This window comes from Neomonachus schauinslandi, chromosome 10 (genome assembly GCF_002201575.2).
Source record: "Neomonachus schauinslandi chromosome 10, ASM220157v2, whole genome shotgun sequence".
Classification (NCBI taxonomy): Eukaryota; Metazoa; Chordata; class Mammalia; order Carnivora; family Phocidae; genus Neomonachus; species Neomonachus schauinslandi.
Window position 1 is genome coordinate 24,558,976 of NC_058412.1, and position 20,033 is coordinate 24,579,008.

The following is a 20,033-nucleotide window of genomic DNA, read 5'->3' on the forward strand; positions in this document are numbered from 1 at the left end:
GCTCCAGAGTCCATCCCGGCCGGTCAGTGCCCCTGTTGTACGGTGGCCAAATGATCTTGATGGCACTCAAGTGGAGGGTCCAAGTCACATGATCTTAGCTCCCATTACCTGCTCCAGCCACAACACCTGGCATGTGTGCCTCTGTGGGCCTTCCCTCCCGTGCTGAGCCTCCATTCTCCTGCAACAGACAGACGTAGCCTCTCCAGAGCTTCCTCGCCGTGGGGACCGCTGGCAACCTGGCCGCTCTGGCCAGCAGCCCTTTAGAAAAGAGCACATTGGGTGCCTGGGTGGCTCAGTTGGTTAAGCGACTGCCTTCGGCTCAGGTCATGATCCTGGAGTCCCAGGATCGAGTCCCGCATCGGGCTCCTTGCTCAGCAGGGAGTCTGCTTCTCCCTCTGACCCTCCCCCCTCTCATGCTCTCTCTCTCCATCTCATTCTCTCAAATAAATAAATAAAATCTTTAAAAAAAAAAAAATAAAAAAAAATAATAAAAAAAAAAAAAGAAAAGAGCACATTGTTGGGGCGCCTGGGTGGCTCAGTCGTTAAGTGTCTGCCTTCGACTCAGGTCATGGTCCCGGGGTCCTGGGATCGAGCCCTGCATCGGGCTCCCTGCTCGGCGGGAAGCCTGCTTCTCCCTCTCCCACCCCCCCTGCTTGTGTTCCCTCTCTCGCTGTGTCTCTCTGTCAAATAAATAAAATCTTAAAAAAAAAAAAAGAAAAGAAAAGAGCACATTGTTCCTGCTCCTCCCCTTTGCCAGGATGCTCGCGGAGGCCGGGCACAGGTGTCCCTGCCCCCAGGAAGCCCTGGGCGAGCCAGGGGGCAGCCAGCAGTGGTAGTCTCTTCAAGGATCTGTTCGGCAAGTTGCGTCTGGTGACACATCAACGCGTGGGGCTACATTTATCGGTGAGAGAGACAGGATATTTTTGAATGGATGTAATTTCTGGCTCTTTCCCTCGAAAAGAAAGGTCTCATTCCTATTCATCTCTCTCTGCCTCTGCTTCTCGCACACTTCTTCTGTATAAACACATACATGCACACATGGATACGCATGCCCCCAGACACACACGCAGACCCCCCCCCCCCACACACACACAGAAAGGCAGACCCTTGGTTCAACAACTACTGTCCCAGGACTCTCTGTGGTTGACTCATGCCTATCTAGCATGACAGACAGACAGATAGAAAGACAGACAGAGGGAATGGAGAGAAAAGCATGGGAGAAATTGTGGGTTTGATCATTAATTCATTTGTTTCTTCCAACTTGACTGCACACTCACTCAGGATGAGGGAAATGGGCCAAGGGCCGGAGAGAAGGCCCCGAGAGCCACCTGTCAGGCTGGGAGGCAGGGGATGGGGTCGGGCAGGTGGGAGGCGTCAGGTCTCAGTGAGCAATTCGCTTTCTGGCTTCGGTGAGGCTGCTGAACAGACGGACGTCCCGTGCTTGCAGCTGACCCAAAGCCCAGCACTGAGTGAGAAATCTGCAGGAAGACCCAGGATGGCCCAGTGAGCTTGAGAAATACAATGTTGCCCTGTTACAAGGGTGACACCTTTCAGTTCTGCTTTTAAATTCAAATAACCAACAACCAGGAAGTAAATCAGGGAGGTAGGAGCCTGGACTCAGGATCTGGCTTCTGTAGCTACATCGTGGACTGGTCCGGGGTGCTGTCTCCGGAGAGTGAAGTCATGAGGTTTTCTTCTAAGTTCCTTCCAGAAGTCTTATAATTTTCGGTTTTACACTTAGGTCTCTGATCCATTTTGAGGGGATTTTTGCATAAAGTGGGAGCTTCCGCTTGAGGTTTGCTCTTTTTTTCCCCCTGCATATGGATATTCAATTGTTTCAGCCTCGTGCATTCAACAGGATATCCTATTTCCCATTGCTGTAGCTTTACAGTAAGTCTAGGAAGCTGTGAAACCAGATCATGTGTTTTCTCCAACTTTGCTTTTCTTGTTCAAAATTGGTTTGGCTATTTAAGTTCCTTTGCATTCCCATAGAAGTGTTAGATTAGCTTGTCCGTCTATAGTCACAGTTTTGCAGGGGGGGGGGTCTTACTGAAACTGCATTAAACCCACGCATCATCTTGGGGTGACCCACCATCTTCACAAGCCCCCACCTTAGGACTTCTCCTCCTGCCTGTATCTCAGAGAAAGTTTCTCTTTCCGCTCTTGATCCCCCCTCACGATTGCTTGCTGTTGGTTGGTATTCACCACTTCTAAGTCTGCCGGTGGGGGTGGGGAGATGTTCTCTGCTCTGCTCAGCTCAGCCTCAGGCAGGTGCCGCATCCCTGTGTCTTGGAGGGGGGCTGCTTCCGTGACCCTGCCCGTGCCCCAGCAGAGATTACTGGTCCCTGTGTTTCCACCCCCTCCCCAGGGTTTACTTTCCCTTCTCCCAGCTGCAGGGGGTCCTCACCTGTGCCCCAAGGGCGACAGTGCTTGCTGTCCTTTTCCCAATGGCCTATATTATTTCTCTAAGGGATACAGGGAGAAGGATCTGGGCAGGCTTTGTGCTTTTCCTAAAGGAACCATTCCTGCCCCAGACGGGACCCAGGAGGTTTGTTTGCCTCCGCCCCCCGCTCCCCCACAGTCCTTCTTGTGGCACCCGGGGTGGTCCAGGGCGAAGGAAGTGCCCGCAGTTCTGTACTGGCTTCCTGTCTGCGCCTCCCAAGGGGGCTGCACCCTCCTGCAGGCCCCACACTTCGCCTTTAGCAATCTGCTCAGAAGTTTGGTTGGATTCTTCTTTCCCACTTGTGTGGTGTCCAACACCTGTGCCAGGTAAGGGAGAACCTGCGTCGTCTCTCAGAGGGACGTGCTTTCCCTAAGATTCCAGCTAAGCATGTCGTCCTCCACCTCAGCTCCTGGGGGAGTTCAAGGAAAGGGGGCATCTTGTAGAGTATCTGGCCTTTCTTTTGATAAGTGTCAGACCTATGCGCTTCGCAGAATTCTGACCCTAAGCAAAAGCCAGCACTCCTCCAGTCTTTTGAGATTAAGAGTCTAGAAGTTTAATTTGTTGAGTGACGTGGGGAGATCTTTAAAAATGGAATGGATGACTGGACGTTTTGGGTTCTTCGAGAGTACAAATCACTCTCTTGTGTCATTAAAGCAATAAACTGATACAGGTCTTAGCTTTTATCTCATGCGACTGTTTTCGTTTTGTTCTTCGTTCTTGTATATCTACTTAATTTCAGTTCTGAATAGGACACACTACCCCGTGAGTCACTTTTCAGTAGCAGACAATAACAAGTCTCCCTCCCTTCCCTATCCCCCTCGCCCCCACTCAAATTCTCTCTCTAGGAAGCCAGGGTTACAACTTGCTTCCTAACCTTTCAGGAGTATCTTATGTGACCCCAGGAGAATGACTGCTCTTTCCCTGCTCGTTGTTGCCCAAGTGATAATGCATTCTGCATACTGCTCTATTGTTTTGCTGTTTGCACCTGGCAATATATGTTTCAGAGACCTTTTCCTGATCAACGGAAAGAGGTTTCTCATGTTGATGGCTCTATGAAGACTGCTGTCCCTCTGGGGTCCACACCTCCAGCGGTGGGGAAGAGACAAGGGCTGGGGTCATCCCTGAAGTGGGCGGGGGTGGCAGGTGGATACTCCGGGTTAACCAGAGCTAACTAACTAGTTCTGATCGTCTGTTGGGCTCCAGGCTCTGATTTAAGCTCATTACATAAATGACCTTAGTAAGTCATCATAAGCATCCCTACGAGGCAGAACTATTTTCAGCCCCATGTCAGAGAGGAGGAAACCGAGGCCCTAACTTCAAACAAGAGCATCTCCCTGACAGTTGCTCAGTGTGGAGGGTGGGGGCCCCAGCTTCTCAGCTGCTGGCCCGCTGCCCTGTCCAGACGCCATGGGCACACGCGGCTTCTCCTCAGCCTGCTGTCAACTGGGCCACAGGAGGGAGGAAAGAAGGTAGACTCTGTGGGGGGCAAACTGGTGGCCCCAGGCATGCTCTGGCCCAGACCCACTGGCCACCAGGCCCCAGCAGGACACACATCTGCACACCTGCCTTCCCGGGGACATTTGGGGATGAAGGGATTAGAGGCCACCCAGCCCAAATGTAATTGCTAAAGGAGTTCAGTCAAAGGAGGATTAGCTGGGGATTGGGAGGAAGTTTCCCACAAATCACTGCAGCTGCCGGTGGCAAAGATGACTCGGGGATCGGAAGAGGTCCTGTTGGATGGGGCAGAGACAAGAGGACACTGTTTTCCCAGGGTCCTCAGCACCCCTCACGGGGCCCAGGCTGGGCCTCTGGGCACTGGGAGCCTTGACACTTGCTGGAGACTGGGCTCTGCACACAGGGCACCTTTGGGGCGTCGGGGCCCTGGCTCCTCTTCCCTTCCCTCCTTGAGCCTCACAGTGCTCGTCTGCCCCCAGCTCGGCCCCCATTGCAGATCCCCCATCTGCGCTCACTGTCCCTTCTCTGCACGAGGCAGACACCTGTGCCCCTCCACGCGTCCCTTCGGCTCCCCTGCGCCCAGCACGGTAAGAGCTCAATCAACAGCCCTGTGGTGACTGTCGTCAAGGATGCCGCTCACACACTGGGAGGGGACAGCCTAAGGTTCCACGACCCCATGCTGCCACCTGGTGGTCACAGGGAAGGAAATGACAGTGATCCAAAAGGATGAAATGATAAGGCTATCAGATGTGGAGCTCTTCCCCGCACACCGTCCCATAATGCTTTCCACGAGCATCTCGTCTGAGGACAAGACACCTAACATCTCACAGCAAATAAAGTGCTGCTATTTGTGGCCAGAAACAGCACTCCTGTTCTTTTACTTAATCCTCACTACAACCCTGTCGGGTAAAGATTTAGTCTCTCCACAAAAGAGAGGGCAGCAAGGTTCAGCGATGTTAAGTAACTTCCCAAGGTCACACAGCAAGGAAATGGCAGAGCCAGGACTGACACCATTCTCTGTTTGGAGCCAAGCTCATGTTTGTTTGGGCCCCATATGCTTTCCCCAGAGAGTCTCCCGATCCTCTCACAGGCTCTGGGCCAGGTGGGCGGGGGCTCTGGCAGGGAGGACAGGTCCCACCATGACAGAGACTCAAGGGGATTCAAGAGCTGTGGTCGGGAAGCATCTGCTTTTGTCCGCAATCAGCCCTGGACAGAGACTGAGCTCGAGGTCACAGCCCTACAATCTCCAAAGTCAGTGGGGCAGTTTCCAAACAAGTGTCCCATGTACACACAGTGGGCACAGAAATGTGGATTCCAAGGCACAGCCTGGAAGGAAATGCACATCTCTGGGAACTGTGATTAAGGAAACCTTTTAGTTTTCCTGTTTATGCTTTGTGTCTCTCTGCGTGTGATATTTCTCCCAGAGCATCTGAACTGCATCATATGGAAAATAATATCACCAGCAAAGACCTCAGAGATTGTCTGGCTGAGAGTCGGCACTCAGTAGTGTGTTCAGTGAAAGAAGGAAGGAAGGAATCCAGGGAAACTGAGGCACAGAGAAGGAGAGAGATGTTCCCAAGGTCACAGAGCTACCACAGAGTTGGGTCTCCCGATACCTGCCCGTTCTCTTTCCACCCCCTGAACGGTACCCAGAGTGGCTGCAGGGTCAAGCAGGTGGAGGGAGGGCCGGTGTGCCAGGTGAAGGCACCAGGGAGCAAGTGCGGATTTTAGAGCAGTGGAGTTGCCAGCCAGAACTATGCTTTTGCCACATAGCCAAGTCCTTTCCTGTTCTTTCATTTGGCTATGAAAAAGCTTTTTCAGGTGAGAGGGAGGGAGGAATGGATCTTACAAATCCTAGGGCCCAGGCCTGTTATTAGGTCCAGCCCTGGGCTACACTTGCTGCCTTGTTTCCTGATTTATTAACGAGGTCACTTGGCCCAGTCTGGTTCTCAATTCCTACACCTGTCCCCAGCCCCCAGAGGGCTCCCTGAGGGAGCTGAGGGAGTGATGGAGATGAGCATTAGGGTCCTCCTGGTCTGCGCCGGGCTTCAGGCGACCCCCCTCTCTCAGCTACCATGGGCCCCACTGTGGGCCCCAGGGGCCATGCCTCCGATGTCACTACCTTCCTTCATTCTTACCACAGGCTTAAGGGGAAGTATTTTTTTTTTTCCCTTTCAAACAGACTTTAGTTTTTTGAGCAGCTTTAGGTTCACAGGAAAATTGAAGGGAAAGTACAGAGAGTTCCCCCATACCCCTGCCCCATGCACGCCCCTCCTTCCCACTGGCAACACCCCCCACCAGGGTGGGACCTTTGTTACGGTCCACGAGCCTACCCTGACGTGTCATCATCCCCCAGGGTCCGAGGTTGACATGAGGGTCCACTCTTGGTGTCATATATTCTGAGTTTGGACCAGAGGTGGTACTTGTGAGCACCTGTTTCCAAAAGAGGGCAGCTGGGCCCAGAGAGTGAGGGTCAGGCCGCATAGACGAGAGGCCTCAGGAATCTGGGCCTGGTCTGTTCCACTCGATACGGGGCCACAGGGCTTCTTGCAGGGAGCTGCTGTGGGCAGAGCGGGCCACTGGTGAGAAGCCTGAGCAGGGGGAGCTCCAGAGCAGGCTGAGCTGGTGGGGAGGGGGTGGGGAGGGAAGGGGGGGGAAGAGACGGGAGGGGGGGCGCCCCAGAGGCACCAAAGCTAGTCTTCCTTGCAGTACAAGGCCTCAGTCAGCCCATACGGAGTTTCTTGCATCTCGCTGGTCGGGCGTGTGACGTGGTGGGGTTTAAGCTGTTCTCACCCTTTTGTGGGATTCAACAGGCTGGCACCCGAGATGTGTCTGAATTGTCCCCCTTCCTGGAGGTGATTCGACAGGTGGCCATTTCTACAGTGACTCAGAAGGACCGACGAGGTGCTGTAACATCCATGGGCCCCACTTTCTGCCGAACTGAGTTACTGTTCCCTAAGGAGCCTCCGCCCCCAGCTTCCTCTCTGCGTCTCTCACTGCTGGGGTGTCCAGGTAGGCCCCCCTCCTCCCCACTGCAGTGGCCCGGACCAGCCCTCCCAGGGCAGCAAACATTCAGCCCCTCTTAGGACTGGCCTGGCTGCCCCCCCTCCCACCCCCCAGCAGGACCCCCAGCAGGACTCCGACCCCGGAGCTGCCTCCTCTCCCGAGGTCAGGTGGGTCCACGGAAAGAGCACGGCTCTGGAGTGACCCCCCCCCCCCCCCCCCCCTCCCAATCTCCGCCCCGCCTCTTGCGTCCGTGCGGCCGTGGGTGTCACCCTCCAGTTTCCCAGCCGGCATTGCTCCTCCCAGCCAGGCGTAAGGATGGGAGGTGGTGGCGCAGAGTTCCTGGCCGGCAGCAGGTGCTCCAAAGCCGGTGGTCCTATTCCCGGGCCAGATGGGATACCTCTGGCCAGCTCTAGCTCTGAAATACCCCCCGTCTAGAAAAGATGCACAAAGGGGCTGCTAGACAAAGGGGCTAACGGGGCCCGGAGCCCAGCCTTCAATTATCCAGCTGACAAATCGGAATCAATTCCGTCTTAGTTACAGCCGACCACAACTCCATCACCTCTGCCGCGGATCCATGCGCCGTATTTGATTTTCATTTCAGAAACCAGGTATCAATACTGACCTCTCCACGGGGTGCTGGGGCTGTGAGGAGCTTGTTAGCATGAAGGCCCCCTCCCCCATCAAAGGCCAGGCGGCTCCTCACTTTCCCGCTCCAGCCCAGTGGAGGTGGCGCTCCTCTCTTGGACTGCATCGGCCTTCTGGGGAGTTCGCTGGATGTAGAGTCCAGCCTCCCCCAGTCTATTACATTGGAAAGTGCAGAGGTAGGTCCTGGAGCCTCCATTCTCACCAGCGCTCCCCATGTCTCCGGTTTGGGAATCTCTGCCTTAGCGCATCCACTGGGCACCTGCCCCCCTAGGGAGACAGTCCAAGAAGCAATGGCTGCGAGGTGAGCTCATGGAGGAGGAGAACAGGATCTTACGGCCCGTTACCCTTTACGGAAACAGGTCCTGTTAGCGTGGTGGAGAACCACCCACACATCAGGTTAAACACCACATCCCACACCTAGGCTAGCAGCATGTCCTTCTCAGATTACTCCTAGATTTTAGTGCCTTCTCAACATTAACATAGGAATGAGAATATCTATTTCAAGGAATTATGCTTGAGAGTATATGAAGTTCCTGAGGGAAATGCACAACACAGGGCCTGGCACAGAGTAGGTGTTTAACTCCAAATCCCAGCTTCTTGGCCCTACTTTGTAACTCTGGACTCTGTAAAGGTGTCTTTCGTCAGCTGGTGCAATGCCAGGCGTGGCCAGAAGAGGGTGATAGAGGGACACTGCAAGGCATACGGAGCAAGAGCGCCCCCTCCTGGCTCCAGGGTGCCTTTCTCTTCCTCCTCCTCCAGGGTGACTGCAGGTGGTATCTGGGCTCCCGCACCCAGGGGTGCTCTCTCCAACGAGTTTTCCCGGCACCCAGCGACCTTCTGCGCTACACTCCCCCCGCTGGTGCCCCAGTGAACTTCTCCACCACCCAATTGCCTGCACTCTCTCCAACGTGGTCTGAAGCTCATCCAACTTGTTTGCTCCTTCTTTGGGTACTGTCCCTCAGCCCTGGAGGGGGCAGCTGATTCCTGCATCTTCGACACCTGTCTTCCTTAGAGCTCTATGGTCCCTGTTAGTGGTTAACCACCTTTCACTAGCTAATAATTCTCTGTATTAAATTTTCCCTATGCAAACAGCTGGTGTGATTTTTGTCTCCTGACTGGACCCTGACTAATATCTAGTAGTAGGTGTCGTAAAATGCCAGTTCTTTGTTGGGGATGCTCTCCATCCCCAACAAAGCGTTTTCACATGACAAGGGAAGATAACCACACACCACCAGAAGCTGTGACAACCCTAGAAATTGCATCCCCAATGTGAACTTCCTTCTTCTAAGGACTGCGGAGTGCTACCACGTTATACTTCCTGGGGACGGCATGCGGGAAGCCACGAGGAGTAAAGGGGAAGCCACGAGGAGTAAAGCGGAAGCCACGAGGAGTAAAGGGACAGCCTCGACTAGCCTCGTCTAGCATTTTTGCAGTTTGCATATCGGAAAAAAAAAAAAAAACAACCAAGGTCTTCTGTGGAAGTCATGCACCACTCAAAGATTATACTCTGAGAAAAACGAATAAACCGAAGACCAAAAATGGGTGATAAGGGCCATGACTCAAGAGGCAGGGAGCCCAGCTCTTTCAGGACCAGAATGATGTGGGACTCAGGAAAGACCCAACCAGCTCAGCCTCATTGTCCTCAGCCGTGACCCAATGGGGTGACACCTGGGCCCTGCGGAGTGTCTCTGCACACAACCCACTTCCCGCTCTTTGTGGTTTGTGGAGTTAGTCTAGGGAGGAAGGTGTGTTAAAAAGAACCCATCTGCATTGTTCTTTGGGGACACATGACCCTTTTGGACCCCATCAACAGGGCAAGATTCTGGCACCCAAAGTGGGCAAAGCCAGCTGAACTGCCCTCCACCCCCAACAGAAAAGAAAGTTAGCTCAGTGAAGCTTCCTTCTGGCTGGTTCTGTTACTTCCCCTCACCTTGGCAGCTGCAGGTCGGGATGGAGCAGTCCTTGGCATGGAGCATCTGCAGCCTGGTTGTGCCGTTCCGTCTCATGGTTCGGGGTGGAGGTGGGTGTGTGGCAGGACTGGGCATGACCACACGGGTGGAGCTCCAGGGTTCCAGTGGTGAGCTCTGGGCTGTGCCTTCCCAGTGGGGATGGCCTGCCCATCACGGGGGGCCTGGGATCCCTGAGTATAAGCCATAAGCCGTGGAGTCTGAGAGTCTCAGAGGACAAGGCAGTTGGAAAAAGGATGTAAAGGCCAAACTCCTAAGGTCAGATGGAGAGACAGTTCCAGGGCACTGCTCTACTCACGTTGGGGGTCACTGCTGCCCATTTAGAGGTGGGGACTTGGCAAGTGCTGAGCCGCAGACCCGGGCTGTGAGTCCTGGAGTTGGCCACCAGGTGTCATCATCCCACCGCCATCCGCGGCTCCACTGGGGCCTGATTCTACCTGCCCGGAGCAATACCAAGGTCAATGGCCAACGCGGGGTGGGAGAAGGGGCTTTTGAATGTCCACGCTCACCAAGTTGTCAGAGAGCAGCGACTCCCAGGCCGACAGAGGAGAGCACTGTTGGGTTTCTTTCTCCAGAGGGTGGGTCCCAGTAAGAGCTGTTGCTGCCGGGGCCTCTTTTTTCCTGGCTATTTGCTCCCCCTGAATGATGATGATGGATTCGAATCCTTAGGACCCGGCTCCTCGAGTGTGATGTGGAAGGGACCTTAGAGACCTCCAGCTTCAGGCCCTTCACTTTAGAGAAGGAGGCCCAGAAAGAGAAGGCCATTCCCTGAAGCACACACACACACACAGCTGGCTGGAGGCCGAACCGGGAGCCTTACACTCGGACTCCTTGTCCAGTGCTCTGTCCCCTCCACCACCTTCCCTGTCTTTACATAGGCTCACTCGTTCATTCTCTTTAGCATTTACTGAGCACTTACTAGATGCCATTACTTTTCTTTCTTTCTTTTTTTTTTTGTGGCTGAACAGAATTGGATACCCTTAAAGATGTAAGATGACCTGGCATGTCAGTGACCAAAGCAGGGTGGCCCAGCTGGGGGTCCGTTTCCTTCCCCTTGGTCCAGAGAATTTGCCAACATCATCTACCCTTTTTGCAAAACACGGCCGAAAGGAGACCAGAATTCAGACAAAAACGGAGTCGGACAGACGATGGGACAATTCCACAGATGTGGCAGCTCACGCAGGGGATGCCGGCTCGGGTGGGGCCGGCTGCAGGCTTGGCGGGGCCGCTTGTGTGGGAAAGAGCCTTTGGAAGGTGGATGCTTAGACGCTGCGACCACCGTGGCCGCCAGGGGGCAGTGTTTCATCACCTCCTGGGCCGGCAGAGAGCCTATTTTCCCAGGACGGAAGAAAGTAAATCTTTTAGGGTAGAGAGGGGTGTTTACAGTAAGAGTCTAAGTGTGGAAAAGAGTAAGATATATCGTCTGGACTTGAAATGATCTCTCAAAGTGAATTCATCGTTCTACCTGTCTCTGGTCTCACGCCCGCAGCTTTACACTTGACACGGCTCTAAAGCTGGAGAATTATGTCTCGGGGTCCAACCCCCTTTCCGCTGGCTCTTATCCCGTGGTCCAGAGTTGTTCATAGCCCGAGGCAGCCTCTGGGGGCATTTGGCGGTCTCGGAAAGTACGGCGTGGGATCTCGTTAGCGCTGCCCCAGCCTGTGGAGCGTCAAGCCAGTCCTCCTGCCTCTCCTCTGAGCTTCTCCGGGCTGCAAAGTCGGGTCCAATTACCCGTCTGCCTCTGTCTTCTCAGATTCAGCCACGACCTGCTCCGCGGCAGCCCGGGGCTGCCCTACCGTTTTTGACCATTCCGCGGAGATATTAAGCACTTTTGGCTTGGCTGGGGGATGGTTAATCAACAACCTTGTCAGAGTGATGGATTCTGCTAGGATTATTGCTTAATTAGCTTGTTTGGAGGTAAAAATAAACCAGGACATCAGTTCTCTGGGAGCGGGGAGGAAGGACTCCGGGAGGAAGGACTCCGGGAGATACCCGGGGCGCAGAGTGTGGCTGGGGTGGTGCGGCGGGAGCTCTGAAGCTGGGATTCATGAGGCATCTCACAGCTATACCGCGGATGATGCGGCCAAGAGCACTTGTCACAAAAGCAGTGACATCTGAAAGGTCGTCCAAGGACCACAGGCATCGTCGCTCTGGGAGCTTTCAATAAAAGCAGATTCCCAGGCCTAGCCCCAGGCTTTCCGGATCAGAATCTCTGAAGCTTTTTAAAAAATTTATTCCAGGTGTGGCTCCTGGGCGGCACAGTCGGTTAAGTGACCTTCAGTTGTGATCTCGGGGTGGTGGGATCAAGCCCTGCGTCCGGCTCTGTGCTCAGCACAGAACCTGCTTGAGATTCCCTCTCCCTCTGCCCCTCCCCCTGCTTGCACTCTCTTTCTCTCAAATAAATCTTTTTTAAACAAAGTTACTCCAGGTGATTTTTATGCACAATAAAGTTTGAGAGTTACAGGCCTAACCCTGATCAGTGTTGGGCAAGTCCTTTCTACTGGCAGTCGGCTTCCAGTGACTGGGCTCCATCGTCCACACCCCTGTCCACACCCATGCGCCCTGGTCCTCATCCTTTGTTCTAATCTCCTGATTTCGGTCTTGTCCTCTGCCTCTCCCATCTTACTCAGCCATCTCCATTGCTCCCTGCCATGCCCCGTCTGTCTGCCCCACTCCTGGAATCTTCCTTCTTCTCCCAGCTCTCCATATCCATCGGCTTGTCTTTCTCTCCTCCCATCTCTCTTTTCTGTTGGTGCCTGGCACTCCTTACACCCCCTTCTGTATCCTCTCCTGTCTGGAAGGGGCTGGAAGCGTGAGAGGTCCTGAGACACATCAAGACCCCCCCAGTGAGATGCACTTATGTGACATTTGGAAGACAGAAGAGGGGCAGAAGCTTATTCCTCTGCCTCCAGCAGGGCGGGCAGGCATGCAGGCTTCGGGAGATGTGAGCTTCTGTCCGGCAAGTCCCCCACTGAAGGCTGTGGGCAGCCGTTCCCTGCTATGTCTGGCTTGGGGGGCAGCAGCAAGTCCCCGTGCACTGAGAGCTAGTGGTAAGCCTGGGAGTCGCTGTCCCCCTTCTCTAGTCTTTGCTCCTCCGGCCACTCCAGCAGCTTTGTAAGCACCTCCATCCCTGGGTTAAATCCTATTAAAACGGGAACACACTGGTTCCCCTTTTCCTGCCTGACGCCACCGTTACACTCTGTTCTTCCCATTTAACATCTATTCCAGGCCTCGCCCCTTTTCCTAGTCCCACCCCTCCCCCCCCCAACCAGCTGGTCTATGGAATGGAAAGTTTAAAATGCTTAGTTCTGGATAAGTTATATCATCTCCATTCTTAATGCCAAACATAGGCGAGTTGACCGTTCAAGGTCAAGGACTCCCCACTGAACTGAGCTGCCGATATCTGAGCTTCTCCAAGGATTCTATCCAAGGAGTTCAGGGCCCTTGAGGGAGCAACAGGGAAGGAGCAGGGCGGGGAAGAGGCAGAGCACGGGCTTGACAAGTCCCCTGTGAGTTCCCGCCCTCAATCCTGCCTCTGTCCCCCTGGGGCCTGGAGGTGGTAAGAAGCAAGTCGGCAAAGGGGCCCATTTCTGCTCTAGATAGAAGCAAGGCTGACACCACCCCAAGCCACTGGGTGGGCATGTGGAGCTGCTTTCTGGGGCTGGGCCTCCCTGGTGTGTGCATGTGTGCACGCGCGCATGCACCCACAGTCCAATGTGCCCCCTCACTGGGCAAAGCCCCAGCGCCAAGGAGCCAGGCTGTCCTCCCCGCTCAGGCCGGGCCAGCCCTGGCCCAGCTGTTGCCGCAGGCACAGCCGCTGAGTGGAGGGACGAGGCTTTCAGTCTAGCATCTGCGCCCCGCAACGGGGTGGCTACCTCTTCTCTGGGCCTCGGGGGTCTCATCTATGGAATGGCAAGGAGAGCCTGGCCACCCTGCTTCCCTCACCGAGTGGCTGCCGCTGTGGAGGCTCTGGGAGTCGGAGGCCACCCTCTTCGTTCCTTGAGGGCGGCTCCCTCCCCTCCCTGGCCCTCTTTCAGGCCCTAGCTGGGCTCCGTGCCCACTGCCGCATCTCCAGACACAACCTAACCTGCTCCCAGGACCCACGGGAGAAGCTAGCCGAGCCAGGTTGTCTTCAGCCCTGCTTGGGGTGGGGGGGACTTTCTTGACCTTGGCTGAAGGATGTGGGGGACCCTGAGAAGATACAGCCTGGGGACAAGCAGCCTGGTCTGCCCTGGGCCGGGGCTAAGGATCCAGGCCCTTCCCTCCCGTGGGGAGATGGGGACAAAGTCCCCCCAGCTCCACGCAGAGAGGAGGCCATGGAAGCCCTCCAGCCCCGGTGTGGCCGTGAGGGCCAGCTTTTCAATTAATCAATTGAGTCAACTCTCCCCTTCTATCCTGTTAGTTTAAAGAGAAAATTAAAGACTGGTTCTTGAGCAAAGCCCTGTGAGGGAGGAGACTACTCTGCATCCCGTGGACGGCACTCCAGCAATGCTAAGGGACCACGGCCGCCCCTGGGCTGCTCGCCGCCAAGCCTAGGGCTGCAAAATTCCTTCCGGAAGAAGTCTGGAGTGATTCAGTTGGGGCAGCAAAGTAGGCAGGTCTGTTGGGTTTTCCACCTGGACGTTCAGGTGAATTACTGCGAGAGGGGGCTCATTCATTCCTTTGGGCACCAGTCCCCCTACCCCGTTTCTTTTTTAGCAGAGTCTGTGTTGATCTGTTGGTACCAGTGTTTTGCATGCAGAAAAACTTACGTGAGAGAGCAGGCTGACAGCCCAGGACTCCGGGTCCTCAGGCATTCGCTCTGTCTGCCTCCTAAGTCCATGCTGAGCACCGTGGCCGTCCATCCTGGTTAACTAAGCGGAGGGCCCAGAGGCAAAATGACCTGGCCCAAGCTTTGCTGTGTGTCTGTCTCTGCTATAGTTGCTGAAATGATCATAAACCCTTCGCAGCAGTCCCTGTGGGACACAGGTTAGTTGGCTGCCTTTGTTCTTCTTGCCAGGATGTGCCCACTTCCAAAGGCTGACCTTATTCCCAAGCACAGGTGTTTGCAATGGCGTACCCTAACCCATACCATCTGCCTTCTGGTGGGGTCCGCTCAGGAGGTCTCCACCCTACTGTCCTCTTGACACACGTATTTGTAAGGATTCTCCCACTGGGGTATGCTTCCGGGAATGCGTTCTCAAACCACAAATTCTCCTGAGTGGCGTCTGGCCTGGTCACTCTCTGGAAACTCTTATATGCTGTAGGGGACCATGCTCTTCTGGAGATACCTTTATGGATAAAGAGGGAGGGAGATACCTGCCTTGCTGGCTGGATTTCTCCTTCCCCACATATTTTTTTTTAAATACAGAATTATGATCCTACTTATCACAGAGTCCAAGACCTTTATGGGAACTGTGTTTTATTTTGCCATTTGGCTCTGAAACAATCAGGATACAAACAGTGGGAAGTACGATTATTTTGCAACACTCAGAGGACCGCTCCCAGGTCACCCCCCCCAGCACCCTGCGGGTGGGCAGCCTGGCTCATTCTGGCTTTTCCTAGAAATGAATTGGATTGGAGGGAGGGGACCGAGATGAAGCTTCTCCCCTTCTTTCTCACAGTGGAACATCTCCTGCTTCATCTTCCAAGGCGTCCCAGGCTGGTGTCCCGAAGTGGTCAGAGGACTTGCTCTGTGACGTTGGGCTTACTTGAGCCTGAGCCAGCTGAGGACCTGGCCCAGGTTCCTCGAAGGCAGCTTTGACTACATTTTAGGCAGGCCAGGTTTTAATGTATGTCAATCATGGGGGTGGCACCTCCCGTTGCAAGGAGAGCCAGATTCTTGAGTGATCACTGGGAGCTTGTCCTAGAGAAAGATACAGATGCTCAAATGCAGAAGGCCAGAGGAGAGTAAAGAAGCTTTTCCTTTCCTTCCTTTGAGAGACCACAGAGGCCTAGACCCCTTCCCACAGATACAGTTTGGGACCAGCAGACAACAGAGGAAGCACATGGACCCTATGCTGGGGAGGCTAGACCAGTTCCATCACACCCATCGTTCCCCAGCGGACAGGAATATCTCCACCTCATTCTCCAAAATTCTTCTGAGGCAGCCTACAAACTTACTCTGCCCTTAGTCCAAACTGCAGCCCATTGAGCACCTGAATGCCTGTGGCAAAGTAGAGGGTAAGTTTGGGAGATGTTCTTCTGGCCCCCTGGGCAGGTTGGAAGGGCTGAGACCAGGAGCAGCTAGAATGACAACAGCTCTGTCCCCTGTTCCGGCAGAGTGCTGGTCTGCTGGCTGTGGATTCCTGTAGAAGGGTGGCTTTTCTCAAGTGTACATCTCTTGGATTCAAGTGATATTCTTGCATGGACATTTTTTTCTACAACTATAATCAGCTAACTTTCCTGGCCACGAGGTAAAGACTTAATTCTTCTTCTCTATCTCCCTCCTCTTCTCTTGAGTCTTAAACTCTTGTCTTAGTCTATTTACTAGTTTGCTTATTTTTCATAAAAGTCCAGCCTAATATATAAAATTTAAAAACTCAAATAGTATAACAAGGCAGGAAGAAAAAACAGCAGTCTCCTGTCCCATTCATGCCCTAAATTCCTCTCTCCAGATTCTTTCTTCTGATGCCTACCCCCATATTTCCAGGTGATGTGCCTGCACAGTTATGTCTGGACTTGTCAATGTTAAATGCCTGACTTCTTATGCTGGAAGATTGGGCTGGCATGCTCCTAACACATTCCATTCCTGTACTTCTCTCCTCCTTTCTCCAATATATTTATATCACATCTTTTTTGTTAAATCAATATTCAATTTTTCTTTTATTACAATTATGTATGTACTGTTCACTGCTGAGTGAAAAAATACTCTAGGATCACTTTTTTTTTTTTCTATAACTCTTTGTTCTTCCAGGAGTTAATAATTGCCTCATTTGAAAAATCTGCTTAGTCTATGTCATTATCCTAATAATTCTTCCAAAACTCTCCAGCAAAATTTTAAAATCCTTCTGAGCACAATTTTACCCATGATTAAGCAATCAGATAAACTACTTGTTCCATTTTTCCCAAAGATTACTCTTCCTTCTCCCTGTTGGTCTTCTTCCTCTCTCTTTCTGCGGGGCTTCCCTAGCTAGTGAAGGGTCCAGTGCTGGATCTTGTTTCCTGGATGCCAACTCTTCCTCCTTCTTGGTTTATGCCCTTGGAGTATCCAAGTCATTTTTTTCTAGTTGGATACAGTTCTCTTTAAAAGCCATATCTGGAAGGCTGGATACCCTGGATTCTATAGTAATCACCAGGAGTATGTTGGCCAAAGCAAGTAGGGAGTTTCACCCCTCTAGAGGGAAATCCAGACTCCCAACTCTCAAAAAGAATGTCTTTGGTCTGCAGGAAAGGAGAGATGGATTTATTAGGATAGGAGAAAACTGTTGTTGGTAGATCAGCAAGATTAGGACCACTGCTGCTCATATGTCACCTTCATGCTGAGTGGGAGAAAGTGGCCCATTCCTCAGGACAGTTTACTTCCAAATGGTGGTAAATTGTTATAAATAATGACTTTGTTAGAGTAAGGCACTTTGATACCATATTGAGAGTAGATCTACATGAATGTAGATGACATTAGCTAGACAAACTCTCAGCAGAGTGTGACTTACAGTACATTAAACCTCTAGACTTGAAATCAATTAAGATCAACATAGCCTTAATTCTCCAAGCACCATATGCCAATAAACATTTTTTGAGTATGAACTTAATATTTTAAAACAATTTTAACATAAACATTGCCTGCAATAGGACAAGGGGGGTACATGCTTCATTCAAAAGAAATAGGTATGATGGGAGGGGAGGAAGAGGAGTTGTCTGGTTGCATATGTCTATACCCTAGTTTACTAAGTGAGAGCAGAACGGATGGGTTGAAGATGAGAGAGAGAGGAACAGAAGTGTTCTCCTAATGGGGGTACATGCCAGCTTGCCTGGTGTGTCCAAGAAGACTGATGAGGGGGCTTTAGCAACCCCAGCCTCTGGGGAGAAGCTCACTTAATTCATCTGACAAGGCCTTCACTTGTTCCAGGGACAGCTTCATTGCCCAGAGGGCCAGATGAACAAGGAGGGAATTTTCTTTTGGGTTGGATGTTGGCCAGTAGTGAGAGTCTCTTTGCTAACCTGGGAGTGATGGAAATCATGGAAGAAAGTAACTTTGACTTTGTAGTAGCAAAATAAGGGAATGTTGGGCGGAGTTGAAATGTGCCTTGGGGGCGCCTGAGTGGCTCAGTTGGTTAAACATCTGCCTTCAGCTAGGTCAGGATCCCAGGGTCTTGGGATTGAGCCCCGCATTAGGCTCCCTTGCTCAGTGGTGGGTCTGTTTCTCCCTCTCCCTCTGCCCCCTGCCCCTGCTCATGCTTGCTTTCTTTCTCTCTCTCTCTCTAACTTTCTCATTCCCACCCTGTAAAAAAAAAAAAAAAAACCAAAAAAAAAAAAAAAAGGAAAAACAAATGTGCCCTGGTCTCAGGAAAGCAGATTTCAAAAGGGTGACAGGATCAACAGGTCAGACAATAAGCCTTTTATAAAAAAATATAGGTCATGATGTACTAGAGATTATAACAAGATAATGTTAATTATCTGCTTTCCAGTACTCCTGATGGGCAAGAGACTAGACAAATAGTGGATAGCAGGAAGAACTGGGTTGAAGACAACATTTACAAAAATTGGGACAAGAACAAACAAAGGAAGACATGCAGCTGAAAGGGCAGTTTCTCTCAGTCATTTGGGAAACTGTTATTGTGTGGTTCCTCTATGCCAGGCTTTTTGCTACGTGCCAAGCAGATAGCAACAAAAAGACATACCTAAGCTTACAGTCCACCAGGGAATACCTACATCAAGCAGGTAATTAAAAGTGTGTTGAATCAGCAAACTACTAAGAGGGGAACTTCTTCAGCTTGACAAATAGTATCTCTGAAAATCCCACAGCTAACATTATCCTTATTGGTAAAAGACTGAGTGTTTTCTCCCAAGATTGGGAACACCAAGCAGATAAGGGGGTCTGCTTCCTTCACCTTTAGTCACCATTGTCTTAGAAGTTCTAGCCAAGAAAATTAGATGAGAAAAATAAAAAAGGCATCCAGATTGGAATGGAAGAAATAAAAGTACTTGTAGTTCTATAGATAACATGACTTTGTAGATATAAAATCCTAAGGAATCCCCTAAAAACCATTAGAACTAATAAATGAGTTCAGCATGGTGGCAGAATATAAGATCAATGTATGAAAATCATTTTTATTTCTATACATTAGCAATGAAAAATCTGAAAATGAAATTATAATAGCATCAAAAATATAATACTTAGGAATAAATTTAACAAAGGAAGTGCAGGACACAAACCATAAAACATTGCTCAAAGAAATTAAAGAAGATCTAAAACAATGGAGAGAAATCTCACGTTCATCGCTCAAAAAGCTTTAGATTATGAAGTTGGCAATACTCCCCAAATTGATCTACAGATTTATGTAATTGCTATCAAAATCTCAGCTACTTTTTTTTTTCTACAGAGTTTGTCAAGCTGATCCTAAAACTCATATGTAAATGCAAGGAACCCAGAATTACCAAAGCAATCTTGAAAAAGAAAACCAAGCTGGAAGACTCAGGCTTTCTGATTTCAAGACTTACTACAAAACTGTAGTAATCAACACAGTGTGGTACTGGCGTAAGGATAGACGTATAGATCATGGAAACAGAACAGAAAATTCAGAAATAAATCCTTACATTATGATAAATGGACTTTTGGAAAGGGTGCTAAGATAATAAAATGGGGCAAAGAGAAGTAGTTCCAACAAGCCGTGCTGGGACAATTGGATATATACTTGCAAAAGAATGAAGCTGGACTCCTATATCACACCACCTACAAAAATTACCTCAGAAAGGATCAAAGACCTAAATATAAAAGCTACACTATAAAACTTCAGGAGAAAAACACAGGAGTAAATATTCATGATCTTAGATGAGGCAATGATTTCTTGTATACAACACTGAAAGTGTAAGTGACACAAGAAAAAAGTAGGTAAATTAAGCTTCATCAAAATTAAAAATTTGTGTTCTATAAATGATATAACCAAGAAACTTAACAGACAACCCATAGAATGGAAGAAAATGTTTGCAAATCACATAGGTGATAAGGGACTTGTAAATAGAATGAATATATAATATATACATATATATATGTATATATATGTATATATATATATATATATATAACTCTTACAAGTGGGTAACAAAAAGTTAAATAAACCAATTTAAAAATGAACAAAGGACCAGAATAGACATTTCTCCAAAGAAGATATACAAATGGTCAGTAAACACTGAAAAGATGCTCAACATCATAAGCAGTCAGGGAACTGCAAACCAATACCACAATGAGGTATCACTTCACACTTTCTAGGATGGCTATAATAAAAATTACAGACAACAGTAAGTGTTGACAAGGATGTGGACAAGTCGGAACTCTCATTCACTGCTGGTGGGAATGTAAAATGGTGCAGTGGCTCTGG